A 22,805-nucleotide genomic window follows, 5' to 3' on the forward strand; every position below is an offset into this window, starting at 1 on the left:
GATGAATATGACTTCTGTGGCACAAATGTGTCAGCACTAGCACCCGCAATTTGCACAAACATATAGAAAAAAAGTCTGGAGAGAAAACAGCGACACTCAATGATCAGAACTGTCGCGTGGCACAAAAATCTAAAAAAAAATTCTTGGATTTGATGGCAAATGTGTGGAGAGTTGATAGGGTGATTATGTGGTGTGCTGATATGGACGCTTATTGATTTATATGGTTTGGTGTGATGTAATCAAATCGTTGTTGGAAATAACGCTGCGATCTACCTTTCATCGCGATACAATACTTGTATGTGACTTAAAGTTCTACACGAGCTATCAAGTAAAGCAAGTCGACCAGACGACGGAGCTACATTATTATATCTTTTATGAAGGATGTCAGAAGTATGAAATTTCTATTAATTTGCTAGAATTTAGTACATTGTATCATTTTTGTATCTGTTTCGAATAGTCTATATCATAGTTCCCATAGTAATTTTGTTACTAATCTTTGAAATCCAATTGATGCATAACTTATAATGGACCATGTAAATCCTAAATGTGTATAAACATTGACTTGAATAGTCATATGAAACTAATATTTGTCTGTAGAAAAGTTTTGTAAATGTTAACTAACTTCTGTTACAATTTACAGATAGTTGGTGGGTTTATATAGTAAACTGTGATTGGTAAATTTTAAACAAGCTTTTTAACAGTGTTAATATTTCATAATGTCATTCTTTGATGAGGCAGTAACTCGTATGTTTCAAAAGATAAAAAATAAATAGTTTTATTCATTTATTCTTCTATTTAAAATCAGAAAAAAACACTTATTGGCGGCCATTTTGAAATTCAAAATGGCGGCTCAAGACATTTCTAAAAAAAATGGCACCCAACATTTTTGAAATCAGCACATCAAAATTAATAAAGTAAGCCAATAAAATCCATTTTGGCACACAAATCTAGTTGGAATACATATCAAACTGCACTATTATGCGATATAAGAGATTAAATTGCATTACAACAGGGCAGACGACTAATACACATGGTTCGGCTAACAATGCATGTCAATAATCTCGTTCCGTGTGTAATATACGACAATCGGCATTATAAACACGCCCGCATTGAACAACGTGATGACATCGACTTGCTGTATAAAACATATACATCTATGAACATGTATATCCGGACTGTGTTTTTCATGGCAATTTAATGGTAATGCAATTCGCGTTATCAAAATAAATATTGTGATTTTTCAAACAACATACTTGTTAATATGTCGATGTTAACGTACTCAGAGCCAAATTAACTGTTAGTTTCTATCAAATTGAGCGGCCTATGTCTCATAGGTTAGCTTTAATGACCGGTGCCCTCTAACTCCATAAATATGGGCACTGAACTATAAATACAATCCTTCTGTGTCATAATGATCGTTTATTATGGTAACAATGATATGGATTGACTCTGAATTACCTCGTAACGTACGCTTGACCAATGTCCAAGTTCCTGAATGAAGTTTCTTTTCGTTGTTATTTCACCATTGATGTTATCAATCTCGAAATACAACAGTGCGATATCCTCTAAATATGATTGTAAACTGTATGAAATTTCATAATTGCATACTTCCTGAAAACAGTAAAATAGCATTCATGGTATCATTTCGTCTATAATTAATGTGACATAATTAATATTCAAATGTTCTCCACATGTACACGTCTGGGATATATCGTACGTAATGTCGATATTATTGCCAATTAACAAACAAAGAATAATACTAACAGAGGGTTCTAAAATATCTTCATCCATAGCGGTAACTTTTACGACTGTAGAACCGATCGCTGTATTTACAGGTATATTCTCTTCGTATGGTCCATTTGTGAAATAGGGGGTATGAAGATTGGTTTGACCTTTTAAACAAAACGATGAAAGCAATCATTGTTTGAATCAAAAAAATGTGTTTTTGCCAATATTAAAAAAAAAACGCAATTTATTTTTGGCGATAACTTTCAATATTAACAATAAAAAAAACACTATACCAAATGCATATAATGTAATGAAACAATAAAAATAAATATACATTAAACGCGTTGCCAATTTAATTTAAAAAGCGGTGAAAACATTAGAATTAATGAATTAATGAATCCAATCACAATGTACATCTTTTTGTCACATAATAATAAATAAATAAATAAATAAATAAATAAATAAATAAATAAATAAATAAATAAATAAATAAATAAATAAATAAATAAATAAATAAATAAATAAATAAATAAATAAATAAATAAATAAAACCTACCAAATACAGACACTGGGAGGTAGGCCACCGAAACGACACTACAGACTGTTGATAAATTATTTACATTATGAGTTGTTTGTACTTGTTATCGATTAAATTGCATTCTGGCAATATTTCTTCACAATTCGAAAATTTTAATATTAAACAACAGTTTTGAGACTGCGATCGGCACAGCAATAAAACCAAGAAATAGAAAAAAAAATGTGTATTTACCAAGAATATATATTACAATTTCCATTAGTGGAAGGAGAGTTGCTCAACTACTGTAAGCTATTTTAAGGAAAGAAAGTGATATAAAGAGTAAATAAATAAATAATTAAATAAACAACTTGTCTGCTTGCGATTTACAATTAAAAAACGAGGAAGTATCCCGGGGTGGTATTTAAGGTCGATTTACGCGAGGGCGAGATCATCAACTATTTGCCAGTAACCAACATCTTTAATTTTATTAACATATGTGAAGTTTTCATCTAAAATTATCTCTAGTATGAACATCAAAGAGGAAGGGTCGTCACCTGCGCGCGCGTGAGAATTGAGTCACCAAGCGACGATAACAACACACGCTAAAAACGCAAAGGCTCATGGGTAGACGCTTGTTTGTGAACAATAACACGCTATGGCCATTTGACGCATGCGCAGCTGAAACTCCCCCGCTTTAACATAACTAAACTATAGTGTTTTTGCAAACGAAGCTTTAAATTTCTTTCCTCTGATGGTACATGTAATTTCTTCATCGATTTGAAGGTATTTAAGGAGTCACCGACGGTATTTAGTCCAAGTCGCGTCCAGGCGAAAACTCGTACTCGTGATTTCATTAAAAAAGCACAACTACAGATGGTCCAGCTTTATTCATCCAAACATTTAGTTGAGGGAACGCCTTGCCGCCCCCTTCTCTCTTACAAATCTTTCAAACTTTAAATCTCTAAGGCGTGGCAAAGTAAATATGCGATCACCCAATCGCTGCAACCGTTGGCACGATCACGTGATTGCCATGGATGTGACGGTTAAAGCGTTGCGTAGTTACCACTACTAAATGCAATTAGTAAACGATATATTTATCAAATTCCTGTAACATAAGTTTATAATGTCTAGCCCAAACATGCAAGTTGCTTATTCTAAACAATACTCTAATGGTGTGTGAATTAAATGTGCCTACATAATGTCGCTATGGTAACATATGACTAAATATTTGCAAAATTTTGTGAATGATTATTTTAGTGACCACGGTAGTGCAATGATAGTGCTACCGACACGTACTCAATCGGTATTCTCACAAAGAATATATGGAGTAATATGGTAAAACGACATGATAATAGAATTACTGGAAAGCAGGAACACGAATCATATGTTTTCATAAAACTAATTAATTATTAATTCAATTAATCCCAACATTTGACTGAGATAATAATTTCTACAAATGTCCTTTTTAACGAATAGACACTAGGTGCATGGAAACATTGAACACCCAGAAGGTGACTGCTCCACTTTTACCAACTAGCAACGAACGAATGTGTGCGATACCATTGTTCTAATTAAGTAGGTCGCACCAGGTAGAATTTCAACGCTAATAAACAGTTTTTAGTTGAGATAAATACCAATTCCAATACCCATATCTACATATTTGTCATACATTATACATTTGTTTGTTCACATATATTATGTAACTAAATTGGGCGAAAATACAAATAAATGGAATTGATACGCTGTATTTATATTTGCATTGATAACGTCCAGCTTATAAATACGTCTTACTTAAGACCATGGAAAGCGAATGTAGGTGAGATATATTTCACTAACGACAACTCTTACCTTTGAAAATGTATCTGTGATGTCTTCTAACTGCGCATTTAGACAAGTAATGCGCAACCGAGTGTACTGCGAACTTGCTTGTAGGTAAATGCAGCACAATAGACTAGAGGGCGTGAGTGTCACTGATGAGTTAAGACTAATAAATTCCTGTAATTACTGACATGTTTATTATATTTTTAACATTGAAAGTTTTTCTCTTGTTCGAAAATTATAATCCGAACATAAGTATTTAATAGAATAGAATAGAATACATGAGAATATTCTTATTATAAGCACATTCTCGACAAAAGTACATTTTTAATACGTATACTGTGTTAAATTACTTACATTGAACACTCACAATGTGACTGATCCACGGTAACCTCTTAGCAACTTAGGAACGTGTAGACTCACGCGATCGTTTTATTACAGTGGGTGTATACTAAGCAATACTAATACTAAGCAGTTTTAATACTCTTGCTAACATATTATCGATAACATAATATATCAGAGCCCCTGACCTTGCCCTGGTATTTATCGGTATATGGGTAATTTTATGACTGATGTGGCCATGCTTTTATGATATAAACGAGTTATGATACATCATGGATAAACCGCATCACGAGACAGCCGTGGTATATCTTCTGACACGTTTAGGTTCATGTATCTTTTTTATTTTTTAAATCTAACGTTAGAGGAAACTCTGCTTACATATAACAATGTACATAGAATAAGCAGGATATTATGTTATTGGTTTCGAACACATCAATGCGAGCTATTATATTGATCTAACACAAAACAGGGTGTGCAACAAATCACTTACAAATGACATGATAGAGTAAGAATGTCGGCTGGATGTAAACCAGCACTGACTGAGTCGTTTGTCTGACGCAGAATATAATCACGTCCTAGCGGAACAATATGGCGTCTTACTTGTCATTCGCAGTTGACTCCGGGAACCAACACAAATTCCAACGCAGCAAACAAACAAGCATACGACTTCCACTTGCCCCATCTCCGCATTGAACCAGCTTGCTTTCTAAAACAACCTGGTAAACAACGCAAATGGGATTTCTACGAACCCAAAGCAATGGCAGACATCACCGCTCAACACACCCTACCTCGCCAACCTACCGTTATTGAGGTGTTCAGCACCCCAGGAAAATACTTTGACGCTTTCGATTTTCATCCCGACGTCACCTTGCCGCCGGCCTTACAAACCAATCAAAGAAAAAAATCATGGAATCATGGATTAAATGCCATTTTGCATATGCAGCCTACCGTTCATTTTACTTCCTGGAAGACGCCATTCTTATGATGAACTATGTAAAACTTCTTGCCCCACGGCAATCACCCTACAAGCCAGAAGCGTATGATAAGGAATTTCGATTGCACGCTGGTTAAAACCACGACACATCTACCCGGTCATGGAGCTCACCAAATACAATCCTGGACCACAATAATTTCTATACTTTTGTCTATGCCCACGTTGACGATGCCATCGCCACGATCAACAAACAATGGCCTGGTTCTCTTCTCTCAAAAATAGGCATTCAACATGCATTTGTCACAGGTTCGGGGTGTTTTTATTATTGTTCATACACGAAAGTCACGCTCGAGCACTCGCACACAATAAACACACTGTGGTACATTACATCATATTTATATACATAAAGCAAGAAAACAAAACTAACGTACATAACGGTTATATTTCTGAATTATAGATTCAATATGCATATTGTTAATTTAAATACAATTGTACTCCCACACTCTACTGTCTTGCTTTTGAAATAAATGCCAAAATAACTTCACATTAATTATCAGTACTGACTTTCCGCATTGCAAAGCAAATTAATCACTACAAATTAAATAATCACCAGGCCGGCCACGCCAAAGTAACCAACAACTGATCGTGCGTTACTTTACAAATACATAAATACAAATTACAATAAAATTACACAGAAACGCTATACACCACCACATACGGCTCAACACTGGACGGTCAATGTGCGTGGTCCCACACAGTTAGCGACAACTAGTGCGACGTAAACAGCTGTCTCTCTCACTCTCTCCAACTTTTCCTGTATTGACCTTGCTAATATCAACTGCAGATATCCGCTCGTCACGTGCGTGCATTCGCCATACAGTAGTTGACCCAGAGAAACGTAGACCAGACCCAGACCCAGCGTGCTCCAGTAAATCCTGCAGAAACTTGACACTACAAAGTTACGACCACCCAGCGCGCCGACCACCATACCCCAGCTAGGTTGTTTGTCAGTTACAACACAAGCGTATCACACGACTTGCACATGATTCAGTTCATAGCCTGAAAACTGCCTGCAACGCATGGCTATGATGGCAAACTTCTAGTTTCTACACACAATATTTAGTGTGTTCACTCGTCGCTGGTCCCCTGGAAGTGACCAGCCAAAAGCACTCCACCAGGTGCTATATAACCTAGTACAAGAAATACTGCCTCCTAAATGTGACAACTTTCAGACTGTGTCCTATCCGAAAACAGTGACCTGGTTCTCGTCTCGCAAAAGTAGGCTTTCAACATGCATTCAGACTGTGTCCTGTACAAAAACTGACTGGTTTTAAGTGGGACGATCATTACTATTTCCACCGCGTCCTATTTTTGGTGTTCACTGTGCACCTTTCCCATTTAATAGGATAGCCAGAGCATTTCAATGGGTAGTCAGACACCAAGCAAAAACTGGACGACTTCCTAGCTGTCGACCCTCCTAATCATCAATGTATTCAAAGAAGCAGAGGACATAATTCTAAACACATGCTTCATACTAGGCATTCCTGTTGCTGCCAACAAAGTTGCAGTTCCATGATCTGTTATTACTTTCTATGGTGTTGAATTGCACACAGTGGATATAGCCAACCACCTACCAGCCGAGAAACATCTTACCTGCTATCCCACTTTGATCTAAAAGTATCACTGCTCCTATCATTAATTGAAACTCTGAACTTCACATGTAAATGTGTTCCTGTTGGACGAATATTTCCAAGACGCATGATAGACCTCATCACCACTGCTTCATTACTAAACCGAATCATAATACTTTCTGAATCTCTACACAACCGCTTCATCTGTCATTGCCTGCAGGGCCTTCTACAACACGCAATGGTTCGCCCTGCCTTGGTCACCGGACAAATGTTCCATCAACCAACCGGTATGTTTTGTAATGTATTATAAGGCGTCAAACGCAATCACGGTGACCCCATTCGTCCTAGATTGTCAATCACGATGACACTGATCAGTAAAATCGAATCATTCATGTGAATGACAAACTAATGTTGTGGTCTGTGTTTGTGCTTTCTTCGGGCTTCCGCGAGTTAGTGAGTTCACTGACGCATGAGCTTCAATATTTGACACCGATAGTACCCTTCTTGGCTCGGACATATAGCCCGCCGATAATCTTATCATCACCTTCAAAGCGGGGGAGTTGTCACCTGCGCATGCGTCAAATGGCCATGGCGTGTCATTCAAGCGTCTACCCACGAGCCTTTGCACCATTACCTTGTGTTGTTGGGACTCAATTCCCTCGTGGGCACGTGACGACCCTCACGCTTCAAAGCTTCTAAAACAGACCCATTTTGTCGACACCATTGCACCTGCACAGTCATTTATCATCTATGTTACGCGTCAAGTTGTAACACATCACATTCGAGATCAACTCTTTCATGCAGAATTTCTAACAAATGTTACGCCAGTCACAGTTTCTGCAATGGTGCGGCAACAACGGTTGCTGAGGGTAACCTCCCTGACTGGCTGATAAAAGTACTGGACTATGGCGTACTGATGCATATCAGCTATATATTACCACACCAAATGACATGATTCGTAACGTACCAGCAACGCTTGCTCAACACTGGTGAACATTGCTATAATTTAACTTCACTCCAATCCTTGCCAACTTGCAAGCAGAATGCTTGGCTTTTACCTCGATCTCGCTAATTTTTATAGTCTTGTGTTTTGCAGTAATCATCTCATTCATGTGCACTCGATTTATTTTTACTTTTTTGTGTGTGCACTTTCCTAATTTGTAATTTTGTAGATGATATTCAATTTCTTGAGATTTAGTCTGCATTTTATTGTAGTTCGCTTTGATTTTACTCTTAATCCATTACTTAAATGTCAGTGTACACCACCTTGACTTACGCTCTAGCAAAAAACAAACAAAACTTCGTTTTCAGTGCATGTACTTTGGTGGCACCCTAACTCAAGTACCACGTAGTCCTTGCCATGAAATTTATCAAAGGCGACCGATCGCGATACCATGAAATAGACGGCGAAGACGCTTGCACGCCGAGGCTGTCAATTCCCCAACTTATTCTCGCATATCATTCTCCTGTGCCATTTCTATTGCATTAACGGTTTTTGTTACATTATCGACTACTTTTTTATACTAATGGTTGCGTGTAGCATTACCGGTGTTTATTACAATATCGGTTTATTTGTGTTACATCATCGGTTAATGATATATCATCAGCAATTCATTACATTATTAGGTCAAACATGGCAGTAGAACTGTTTGCGATTTACACCGCTGATACCTAATGCAAGCTTGTTTTATTGTTATTTAAAGTTATTTAATTTGTGTCTCCTAAATAATGTGCGTATAAAACCAGCAATTTAACATGCATAACAAGTAGAACGTTTGTTGACACACGTTATTAGTAGCACTGACGGGTCTGTGTACCAACGATACGGAATTGCTCATCGCTTGACGCCAGTATTTGCTGAGAATCAGGAATTTATTTCCAAAAATTGTGATAAAAAACCAGCAGATAGATTTAGCTGCAACGAGATTATCCAGCGTTTAAACGGAAAGCTTTTCACAAAGTGTTCCAGTTCTGCCGTGAACCAACAAATTACTAAAAGTCGTGCTAAACGTTGCAATATGAAATTACCTTTTTGTACCAGTGCATTGTCAGTTGTAGAAAGGGTATGTCTGGAATTTATTTTATCAAGCACAGTTAGTTAGTAGGACACATTTTGGGAATTGGGGGTGAATCTTCTGCTTATTTCATGTCATTGTGTTATTAACTCATTCCATATAATATACTGTACTATAAACTCATTATAATTCGGAATGATATAACTATCTTTACATACAATATTCATTCAAATCATAATTATATTTGATAACATGAACATTTGACTAGAATAGCTTGATGACTGATACTAATATTATGTTTTTATCATATGAGCAACTGTGATATTCGCTGTTTCAAATTGTTTTATCTGAGTATTCGACCCACAACACGCGGCAACTCTGACAGATGAGAAAAAAGCGTAATAAATTAGTTCTATTTCAGAAAATAAGTAAATCACTGTTAATCTGAAACTATCGTTAACAACACGCTTTATTCAGCGCCCTCCAACGATGAATTTTGACTGTTACCTTAATCGTTGTAAAACATGCCGCCCACATCACCAATATTTTTTGGTATATGTTCATCCGTCAAAAAATAAGACTTTGTATTTTTTTATTTGCAAATTTGATATATTTTATATGACAAATGAAAACACAACATAGTAAAGCGACATTACTTTACACAGTAAATCTCCAAAATACACAGCCATTTAGTCAAACTAAGAAAAAACATTACAACTCTGGTACATAAAATTCAATATTTAGTTCAAATATTAATTATGTTTTCAAAATTTAGATTTATGTTCCATATACGCTTCATGAAGTAATTGCATTGATACAATTTATTTTAAATAGTATTATTTGCATTCAACGTATGTATTATCAATTGACGTTATTTTCATTTGCAATGATCAGACTGATAAGTACATGAACAAAGGTAATATAAGTACAAATATCAAAGGCAATCCTTTTTGTAAATACGTAATTGCGTAAAAAATTAAGTGCTAACTAATTTTTATTTTTGATTAAAAAAAGCTGGTGACATCTTGTTAACAAATTTTGTTAAACACTGTTTATAACTCCAGTAATGTTAATATATAGTTCGTACTGAGGCAATTTAATTAGCACAGCCATGATATGATATAATTGTAAAGACACGACATATTACTTTGAATATTACACTTGGGGAAGTGGAGATTCTGTCAATCAGTGGGTTCGTACTATCGTCCAATAGTGAGGTAGGAGAATATAATAAATATAATTGAATATATACATTCATAATTCATGATTACCATTTAACGTTTTGCCAAAAGTCGTACCAGTTAGCTCTGAAAATAAACATGATATCTCTCTTTAAAATAGTGTGAGCAGGGTATATGATAGATTTATGTGCCACATCGTTAATGATGCATTCAGTGGACCTCAAAACCGATATAAAATGTTGTCAAAGTTCTTCATACTTCAAATACATAACAAATTAACTTACTTGATATTCGACGATAGGTATGATTGATAATAATAATAAATATAGCTGCGTTGCAGCAATGTCGGGTTTCGAGCCCACTGACTTATTAGCAGCGTTCCACAATCAGCATCATTGACAATAATATATTAAAGGAAATTGCATGGCCTTCATACTAAACATGTTGCATGTTCCTGTCTGTAACAGTGCTTAATGTATTACAATCTTGCATATTTAATGATGTCCCATGACCATATATGGTCATCGGATGTTTTTGTCACCTCTGTTGTGCAATAACTTCTATATTGCATTGGTTGCATTTTCCTATCTGTAACAGTGCTTGAGATATAACATTTATGCATATTTGATGAGGTCACATGACCATATGTGGTCATCACATTAGTTAGTCACATCTCTTGTTCCATAGATTCGATATTGCACAGGTTGCATGTTCCCGTCTGTAACAGTGCTTGAGTTATTACATTTATGCATATTTAATGATGTCACATGACCGTGTATGGGCATCAGATGTGTTAGTCACATATCTTTCTCATAGCTTCGATATTGCACAGGTTGTGTGTTTCTATCTGTTACTGTGTTTCAAATATAACATTTATGCATATTTGATGAGGTCACATGACCATATATGGTCATCACATTAGTTAGTCACATCTCTTGTCCCATAGCTTCGATATTGCACAGGTTGCATGTTCCCGTCTGTAACAGTGCTTGAGTTATTACATTTATGTATATTTGATGAAGTCACATGACCATATATGGTCATGACATTAGTTAGTCACATCTCGTGTCTTATAGCTTCGATATTGCACAGGTTGCATGTCCCTATCTGTAACAGTGCTTGATATATTACATTCATGCATATTTAATGAGATCACATGACCATATATGGTCATCTTGTTTGTTAGTAGAATTTCATGTACCATCACTTCCAAATTGCACTGGTTGCATGTTCCTATATGTAACAGTGCTTGAGATATTGCAATTATGTCTATAAAATGAGGTCACGTGACCATATAAAAGAACAAAAAAATATGAAAAAACATTCTAAAATCTTCTTATAAAAAACGGCTTATCGCCTGGACTCGATATTTTGGAATTAAATACTATGTCATATGATCTTTCAAAGTTATTCAGGGTTAGTTGATTTGTCGAAAATTATGCAAATGAGATGCAAAACAAAATTTAAAAAAATTCTAAAAAAAAAAGTCACGTGACCGCTAAAGTTTTTTTTGATGAGATTTGTAGCACTTGTCGCACTGCTACTATCATAAAAAAATTGGTGCACTCAGACCCACAGAAAGGTGCGCAATTCGGCATTGAAAATTTCGCCTTTAATCCAAGATGGCGGCCTGGTCATGTGACCTACGTGTCTGAACTTAGGATATGCACCAGATCTCATATAGCTTTACCATTGTGGCAAGTATTGAATTGATCGGTCCAACGGCGTTGACATAAAGCGTGACCAAAAATTTAGGCGGAAGAATAATAATAATAATAATAATAAATATAGCTGCGTTGCAGCAATGTCGGGTTTCGAGCCCACTGACTTATTAGCAGCGTTCCAAAATCAGCATCATTGACAATAATATATTAAAGGAAATTGCATGGCCTTCATACTAAACATGTTGCATGTTCCTGTCTGTAACAGTGCTTAAGGTATTACAATCTTGCATATTTAATGATGTCCCATGACCATATATGGTCATCGGATGTTTTTGTCAGCTCTGTTGTGCAATAAATTCAATATTGCATTGGTTGCATTTTCCTATCTGTAACAGTGCTTGAGATGTAACATTTATGCATATTTGATGAGGTCACATGACCATATGTGGTCATCGGATATGTTAGTGACTTCTGTTGTGCAATTGCTTCAATATTGCACTGGTTGCATGTTCCTATCTGTAACAGTGCTTGAGATATAACATTTATGCATATTTGATGAGGTCACATGACCATATATTTTCATTGGATGTGTTAGTCACTTCTGTTGTGCAATAGCTTCAATATTGCACTGGTTGCATGTTCCTATCTGTAACAGTGCTTGAGTTATTACATTTATGCATATTTGATGAAATTACATGACCATATATGGTCATCACAATAGTTAGCCACATCTCTTGTTTCATAGCTTCGATATTACATAGGTTACATGTCTCTATCTGTGATTCTGCTTGAGATATTACAATTATGCATATTTAATGACGTCACATGACCATATACGGTCATCACATTAGTTACTCACATCTCATGTCCCACAGCTTCGATTTTGCACAGGTTGCATGTTCATGTCTGTAACAGTGCTTGAGATAATTCAATTATGCATATTTAATGAAGTCACATGACCATATATGGTCATCACATTAGTTAGTCACATCTCTTGACCCATACCTTCGATATTGCACAAGTTGCATGTCCCTAACTCTTGCAGTGCTTCATATATTACATTTATGCATATTCAATGAGGTCACATGACCATATATGGTCATCTTGTTTGTTAGTAAAATTTCATGTACCATCCCTTCAATATTGCACTGGTTGCATGTTCCCGTCTGTAACTGTGCTTGAGTTATTACATTTATGCATATTTGATGAAGTCACATGACCATATATGGTCATCACATTAGTTAGTCACATCTCGTGTCTTATAGCTTCGATATTGCACAGGTTGCATGTCCCTATCTGTAACAGTGCTTGATATATTACATTTATGCATATTTAATGAGATCACATGACCATATATGGTCATCTTGTTTGTTAGTAGAATTTCATGTACCATCACTTCAATATTGCACTGGTTGCATGTTCCTATCTGTAACAGTGCTTGAGATATTGCAATTATGTCTATAAAATGAGGTCACGTGACCATATAAAAGAACAAAAAAATATGAAAAAACATTCTAAAATCTTCTTATAAAAAACGGCTTTTCGCCTGGACTTCCATATTTTGGAATTAAATACTATGTCATACGATCTTTCAAAGTTATTCAGGGTTAGTTGATTTGTCGAAAATTATGCAAATGAGATGCAAAACAAAATTTAAAAAAATTCTAAAAAAAAAAGTCACGTGACCGCTAAAGTTTTTTTTGATGAAATTTGTAGCCCTTGTCGCACTGCAACTATCATAAAAAAATTGGAGCACTCAGACCCTCAGAAAGGTGCGCAATTCGGCATTGAAAATTTCGCCTTTAATCCAAGATGGCGGCCTGGTCATGTGACCTATGTGTCTGAACTTAGGATATGCACTAGATCTCATCCAGCTTTACCAATGTGGCAAGTACTGAGCTGATCAGTCCAACGGCGTTGACATAAAGTGTGACCGAAAAACGGCGGAAGAATAATAATAATAAATATAGCTGCGTTGCAGCAATGTCGGGTTTCGAGCCCACTGACTTATTAGCTGCGTTCCAAAATTAGCATCATTGACAATAATATATTAAAGGAAATTGCATGGCCTTCATACTAAACATGTTGCATGTTCCTGTCTGTAACAGTGCTTAAGGTATTACAATCTTGCATATTTAATGATGTCCCATGACCATATATGGTCATCAGATGTTTTTGTCAGCTCTGTTGTGCAATAACTTCAATATTGCATTGGTTGCATTTTCCTATCTGTAACAGTGCTTGAGATGTAACATTTATGCATATTTGATGAGGTCACATGACCATATGTGGTCATCACATTAGTTAGTCACATCTCTTGTTCCATAGATTCGATATTGCACAGGTTGCATGTTCCCGTCTGTAACAGTGCTTGAGTTATTACATTTATTCATATTTAATGATGTCACATGACCGTGTATGGGCATCAGATGTGTTAGTCACATATCTTGCCTCATAGCTTAGATATTGCACAGGTTGTGTGTTTCTTTCTGTTACTGTGTTTCAAATATAACATTTATGCATATTTGATGAGGTCACATGACCATATATGGTCATCACATTAGTTAGTCACATCTCTTGTTCCATATATTCGATATTGCACAGGTTGCATGTTCCCGTCTGTAATAGCGCTTGAGTTATTACATTTATGCTTATTTGATGAGGTCATATGACCATATATGGTCATCGGATATGTTAGTGACTTCTGTTGTGCAATAGCTTCAATATTGCACTGGTTGCATGTTCCTATCTGTAACAGTGCTTGAGATATAACATTTATGCATATTTGATGAGGTCACATGACCATATATGGTCATCGGATGTGTTAGTCACTTCTGTTGTGCAATAGCTTCAATATTGCACTGGTTGCATGTTCCTATCTGTAACAGTGCTTGAGTTATTACATTTATGCATATTTGATGAAATTACATGACCATATATGGTCATCACATTAGTTAGCCACATCTCTTTTCTCATAGCTTCGATATTGCATAGGTTGCATGTCTCTATCTGTGATTCTGCTTGATATATTACAATTATGCATATTTAATGACGTCACATGACCATATACGGTCATCACATTAGTTACTCACATCTCATGTCCCACAGCTTCGATTTTGCACAGGTTGCATGTTCATGTCTGTAACAGTGATTGAGATAATTCAATTATGCATATTTAATGAAGTCACATGACCATATATGGTCATCACATTAGTTAGCCACATCTCTTGACCCATACCTTCGATATTGCACAGGTTGCATGTCCCTAACTCTTGCAGTGCTTGATATATTACATTTATGCATATTCAATGAGGTCACATGACCATATATGGTCATCTTGTTTGTTAGTAAAATTTCATGTACCATCACTTCAATATTGCACTGGTTGCATGTTCCCGTCTGTAACTGTGCTTGAGTTATTACATTTATGCATATTTGATGAAGTCACATGACCATATATGGTCATCACATTAGTTAGTCACATCTCGTGTCTTATAGCTTCGATATTGCACAGGTTGCATGTCCCTATCTGTAACAGTGCTTGATATATTACATTTATGCATATTTAATGAGATCACATGACCATATATGGTCATCTTGTTTGTTAGTAGAATTTCATGTACCATCACTTCAATATTGCACTGGTTGCATGTTCCTATCTGTAACAGTGCTTGAGATATTGCAATTATGTCTATAAAATGAGGTCACGTGACCATATAAAAGAACAAAAAAATATGAAAAAACATTCTAAAATCTTCTTATAAAAAACGGCTTTTCGCCTGGACTTCCATATTTTGGAATTAAATACTATGTCATATGATCTTTCAAAGTTATTCAGGGTTAGTTGATTTGTCGAAAATTATGCAAATGAGATGCAAAACAAAATTTAAAAAAATTCTAAAAAAAAAAGTCACGTGACCGCTAAAGTTTTTTTTGATGACATTTGTAGCCCTTGTCGCACTGCTACTATCATAAAAAAATTGGAGCACTCAGACCCTGAGAAAGGTGCGCAATTCGGCATTGAAAATTTCGCTTTTAATCCAAGATGGCGGCCTGGTCATGTGACCTATGTGTCTGAACTTAGGATATGCACCAGATCTCATACAGCTTTACCACTGTGGCAAGTATGGAACTGATCGGTCCAACGGTGTTGACATAAAGCGTGACCAAAAATTTAGGCGGAAGAATAATAATAATAATAATAATAATAAATATAGCTGCGTTGCAGCAATGTCGGGTTTCGAGCCCACTGACATATTAGCAGCGTTCCAAAATCAGCATCATTGACAATAATATATTAAAGGAAATTGCATGGCCTTCATACTAAACATGTTACATGTTCCTGTCTGTAACAGTGCTTAAGGTATTACAATCTTGCATATTTAATAATGTCCCATGACCATATACGGTCATCGGATGTTTTTTTCAGCTCTGTTGTGCAATAACTTCAATATTGCATTGGTTGCATGTTCCTATCTGTAATAGTGCTTGAGATATAACATTTGTGCATATTTGATGAGGTCACCTGACCATATATGGTCATCACATTAGTTAGTCACATCTCTTGTTCCATAGATTCGATATTGCACAGGTTGCATATTCCCGTCTGTAATAGTGCTTGAGTTATTACATTTATGCTTATTTGATGAGTCACATGACCATATATGGTCAACGGATATGTTAGTCACTTCTGTTGTGCAATAGCTTCAATATTGCACTGGTTGCATGTTCCTATCTGTAACAGTGCTTGAGATATAACATTTATGCATATTTGATGAGGTCACATGACCATATATGGTCATCGGATGTGTTAGTCACTTCTGTTGTGCAATATCTTCAATATTACACTGGTTGCTTGTTCCTATCTGTAACAGTGCTTGAGTTATTACATTTATGAATATTTGATGAAGTTACATGACCATATATGGTCATCACATTAGTTAGTCATATCTCTTGTCACATGGCTCCGATATTGCATAGGTTGCATGTCTCTATCTGTGATTCTGCGTGAGATATTACAATTATGCATATTTAATGACGGCACATGACCATATACGGTCATCACATTAGTTACTCACATCTCATGTCCCATAGCTTCGATTTTGCACAGGTTGCATGTTTCTATCTGTAACAGTGCTTGAGATAATTCAATTATGCATTTTTAATGAAGTCACATGACCATATATGGTCATCACATTAGTTAGTCACATCTCTTGACCCATACCTCCGATATTGCACAGGTTGCATGTAACTAACTCTTGCAGTGCTTGATATATTACATTTATGCATATTCAATGAGGTCACATGACCATATATAGTCATCTTGTTTGTTAGTAAAATTTCATGTACCATCACTTCAATATTGCACTGGTTGCATGTTCCCGTCTGTAACTGTGCTTGAGTTAGTACATTTATGCATATTTGATGAAGTCACATGACCATATATGGTCATCACATTAGTTAGTCACATCTCGTGTCTTATAGCTTCGATATTGCACAGGTTGCATGTCCCTATCTGTAACAGTGCTTGATATATTACATTTATGCATATTTAATGAGATCACATGACCATATATGGTCATCTTGTTTGTTAGTAGAATTTCATGTACCATCACTTCAATATTGCACTGGTTGCATGTTCCTATCTGTAACAGTGCTTGAGATATTGCAATTATGTCTAAAAAATGAGGTCACGTGACCATGTAAAAGAACAAAAAAATATGGAAAAACATTCTAAAATCTTCTTATAAAAAACGGCTTATCGCCTGGACTCGATATTTTCGAATTAAATACTATGTCATATGATCTTTCAAAGTTATTCAGGGTTAGTTGATTTGTCGAAAATTATGCAAATGAGATGCAAAACAAAATTTAAAAAAATTCTAAAAAAAAAAGTCACGTGACCGCTAAAGTTTTTTTTGATGAGATTTGTAGCCCTTGTCGCACTGCTACTATCATAAAAAAATTGGAGCACTCAGACCCTCAGAAAGGTGCGCAATTCGGCATTGAAAATTTCGCCTTTAATCCAAGATGGCGGCCTGGTCATGTGACCTACGTGTCTGAACTTAGGATATGCACCAGATCTCATATAGCTTTCCCATTGTGGCAAGTACTGAATTGATCGGTCCAACGGCGTTGACATAAAGCGTGACCAAAAATTTAGGCGGAAGAATAATAATAATAATAATAATAATAATAATAATAAACGGAACAATTACAAAAGGGTTTCGACCAAATGGGCTCGAAACCCTAATAATAATAAACGGAACAATTACAAAAGGGTTTCGACCAAATGGGCTCGAAACCCTAATAAACGGAACAATTACAATAGGGTTTCGACCAAATGGGCTCGAAACCCTAATAATGATGTCAACAAATTGGCGTAATGAATAAGCGCCTCATTAAACAAAATGGGTTGTGAGACATATATAATTCTATTATCCAGTGTCGACCTTGGTTGAAGGTGGATGTTTGAAAGTGCCACCTGCACATTCAATTATGTCTACCTATAATGCGCAAATCTGAAAGGCATTGTCATGGGGTATACTATTATTTAACGAACTATCGAAGTTCACTGAATATTAAACTGTTACCTGCACTTCCACGTCATCATACACTGATGCAGCTCTTGACCCCTAGAAAAACCAACATTCTTTGAGTTATTAGTAGTTGAACAGCGCCAATAAAAAATAATGATAGCACGATTATGTCCTTCGACACTCCTCATGTTACGGATATTTGGCTAAACTGATTTCAACTAGTCCGCTATAAGGCAGTTCTGTGTAAGGCAATTTTACCGTAATAGTGCACGTTGTTCTATCCTTTGGATTGATATATTTGCAACATAAAAATGCTGGCTGAATATTCAATTCAGTATGGACGATAAAATCGTCTTGTTGAAATACCAAAACCGGAATACGTGCCAAACTATACCGCATAGGGTAACATGACTTTTATCTGTTTACTAATTTGGTCTGTCGTTTGGACACACGGGGTTATGATTGACCGCTGTTTGCAGTTCAAGGTCATATGAATTGACATCGTTGAATGGAAGAAGTATTGTCTGAGTTACTTCAGTCTAATATATGGCGATGCGTACCAAGGCCTACTACACTATTAATTAATTACATACCATTCTGCTTATCAGCGTTATTTCTAATTAAACGGTTTTTCACACATTGAAATAGCTGGTCTGTACGTCCGCAGTTTCTTATATATTTATATTTCTTATATTCGACAAAAATATCGAATAACGATGAAGAACATTTATTATCAACGCAAATATTTTGTATTTTACCGTTCGTAACTTTTCAAACGCTTCAATGAGGTCACAGAAATTCGGTCTTTTATCCGGCTTGAGGTTCCAGCACATCTTCATTATGTCGTACCTATTCATATTAGAATGTATATATTAACATATGTGCCTGTATTCATACAACTGAACTAATAAAATAATCACAATTCGTGATCGCAATACAATCTTCTATAAACCGCGTTCTCTAGTGAAGACATTATTTGGTGAAGATAATGACACCGAAGTGTTTGTGGTATTCACATCATTCACATCAAAATGTGTCCTATCGTTCAAAAGTTCATAATCGCTGTAACCGGAAAATTTACAGTATCAACACGGGAAAAAAACGTGTTATCATTAACCCGATACTTACATTTCTGCTGGACAGTTTTCAGGTTCTCGGAGGACATGACCATTCTTTAAAATTTGTATAATTCGATGTGTTTCCTGGTCTTTATAAGGCTGTGCTCCTAAAATTATAATAAATATTTATAGATTGCATATGATGATGTATTAATATGAGGAGAATAAATCACATATTTATCAAAAAAACTAACTCTCTATCTCTAAAATCTTACCATTTGTCATTATTTCCCACAGAACAACACCATATGACCATACATCACTTTTTGTAGTATACACAGGTTTGTCTTCTGTTAAACATTCATAGGCTGTCCAGGCGACTGGGACTTTGTCCTGTAAATAAATGCTTACTTTTTATTATGTCAATTGTAGAACAGACGACACCAGAGACACAACATTATTACCAATTCTTAAAGAGTTCATCAATATAAACCGTAAAGATAGCAGCATGTACTTACATAAAAAAATATTAAATTGTTATATTGTTTTTCTCTCTCAAAACTATTGTCTTACGAAAAATCTAATCTTCATTTATCTTACCGCTGATAACTTTACATAAATCTGCCCGATCCGAGACAGTCCAAAGTCAGTTATCTTACATGTCCCATCTTCTCCTAGAAGAATATTTCGTGCTGCAAGGTCACGATGTATAATCTAAAGGCAACTTGAGAATTAACTTCATGAACGTGCAATGAAGATTAATTTAGATCTATATAATATATTTGGTCGTTTTTTTACAGTGCGCTATTTCTGGATAGCTTACTGATACTGGAGAAGTTGCAAAGCTGACTCACCTCTTTTGAATACAAGAACAACATGCCTCTGGCAATTTCAAGTGCAAATCTCAGTTTATCTCGCTCAGCTATATTCTTGTTCTTGCAAAGGTAGTTTTGAAGGTCACCACGGGTCGCGTATTCAAATACAAGGTAGTAGGTATCTATATGAAAATGAATTAAAAATACATTTGTAATGTCTTTATAAAAAAAAATCATCAGTACTATTGACAGATTTGCCAAAGACGAAAGCACATAGTTTAATCTATTGCAGCATTGTAAGCATCTATAAAGAAAATGTTCGTATTTTCTACCTTTCTCCAAACTGTATCCAAGAAATGCAACTATATTGTCATGATGACCAGTTCGGCGTAATACGTCCAGTTCTTTCTTGAAATTCCTCTTTTCTTCTTGTGAACCTGTTAAAAACAGAAATTTAAACAATTAAAATATTAAATGACTCATATGATAATGTTCAGTAATACTATTATGTCAATTCCAATACCAATGTAATACCATACCATTGTCACTGGGGAAAACTCGATCGTGCGTTGGGTCATAGACCTTAGTAAGAAAGGGACAGGCAACTCGATTATGAAAAAAAAAGATTTCACGACATTCGGCGTGCAACGTGAGTTACTACAGTTATAAACAAATGACCATGCTAAGGAAGCCGTATGGCGTCACTCACAATCAATCGGCCGCGAAGTGTGCAGCACGTCTTTCAGTGCTTGTGCTCATTAGATCGAATGTTTACTAGATTTCAATACAAGATCCATTTTTTTGTACTGGTTATTAGTTGACACTTAATATATGTAGAGTTACAATTCGTTTTTTCATCAGTATTTAATTAACTATTTAATTTATGTGCGGTGACAAATGGTTGACTAATACTTACCCCGCAACTGCCACAACACATTTTGTTTGTATTATCGTATTTTTACTTAAATCATACTATTTTCAAAGATACTCGCCTATTTTTGTTTTGCTAGTCTATATTTTAATGTCTTAATTCTAAAATTTTCGAACTATCTGAACGGCCGTCTGGAAATCCAGGACTCGTCCAGAATTTTTAGATCGCTTTATTTTCGGTCGATAAAACATCTGTTGTTCAAATTATTTTCGAAGTAATTAAGGTATTTTAATTTGATGACTTGCTTTACAAAAGTCGAAATTCTGAATTTTGTTAACCGTTTGGAAACGTGTGATAATTGGAAAACTCATTAACATATAATTAGCATATTCATGACCGTCTCTTCGGTAGTCATGTTTTGCGATATTACGCGAGTGTTGACGAGAGTGCAAATAAACAGATGGTTGTTTATTAGCTAATAGGATTGTGAAATTATTCGGAAGATTATAACCCAGGTTAAAACAAAAGAAATACTGTAGTTGCCCGTCCCTCTCTTTCTAAGGTCTTTCTGAGGTTGGATCTGTGGCGCCCCCCCAAAAAACATACTAAGAAAAAGAACATACCCTCCAATGGCGGGGGATTATTATATAATTATAAAATTAGACAATATTACTTGCTGGACCAGTTCAACTGTTGAATTCAAACCTATACCTCGCGTGCTATCGTTCATTCTTATTAATAATTCAGGCAATCGAATATCTGGGTTCATTTTTGTATAACCAATCTTATGGGAAACATATTTTAGTATAGTACAGTGACAGAATTATATTTGCAGAAAAAAACGTTGCTGTGTCGACATATTTTGCTCGAACGTATCCTTTATATCAGCTATGAATTGGGCGATACTAAATTGAGTTTGGAGTGCATTTATTATGTTTATAACTTCTAACCGTGTTTTGCCGTTACCGACTTGATAGCAACTGTCGCATCATGTTGAAGACCATAGAATGAGATATTAGAAATTTTCGCCTTCTGCACATCACCAAAATGTCCTGCGCCTATGTTTTCACCCAATTCAATATCTTCTATTTTAATCTCATCGGCCCTTGGGAATAACTCTCGTGTGGAAACAGGTTCCTTAAAAAAATAATCATAATTTATAGCATAAGTTTTAGGAATATGTATTCGATTATGTGGTAAATATAGTTTATGAATATATGTGGTTTACCTAAGCTATTGATATATGAATGTGGTTTACTTAATATATAAATATATGGCTATAGTTGAAATAATAATTGCATGTGGTTTACGCAATCTCGTGATGTGGGTGACAAGTTCATCAGAGTTAAAATGGCGACAAGTTCATAATCGTTCACATAATAATTCCAGTGGAGTTGCCGGATAGTTCTTTGTTCTGTCTGATAAGGCGTTTCGGTTGTACCAATAGCAAACTTCGAAATAAATTCCCAGGTCACATGATTTTCTGCTCTGTAGTTGTTCACTTCATGCTGAATCCATAAGTGTTTTGATTTAGACCTCGGCTGCTATATAAGTTATAGCATTATGTGAAATCATAAGACTTGGCAATGCATGCATGAATGCATTTAAGAATAACTTTGTATTTAGGTTTGACAAAAGTCCCAAATGTACTGTCTATGTAACAGCACAAGTAAACTGGAAAATGTACAATTT

Source organism: Saccoglossus kowalevskii, chromosome 21 (assembly GCF_978046115.1).
Source record: "Saccoglossus kowalevskii chromosome 21, keSacKowa6.1, whole genome shotgun sequence".
Taxonomy (NCBI): Eukaryota; Metazoa; Hemichordata; class Enteropneusta; family Harrimaniidae; genus Saccoglossus; species Saccoglossus kowalevskii.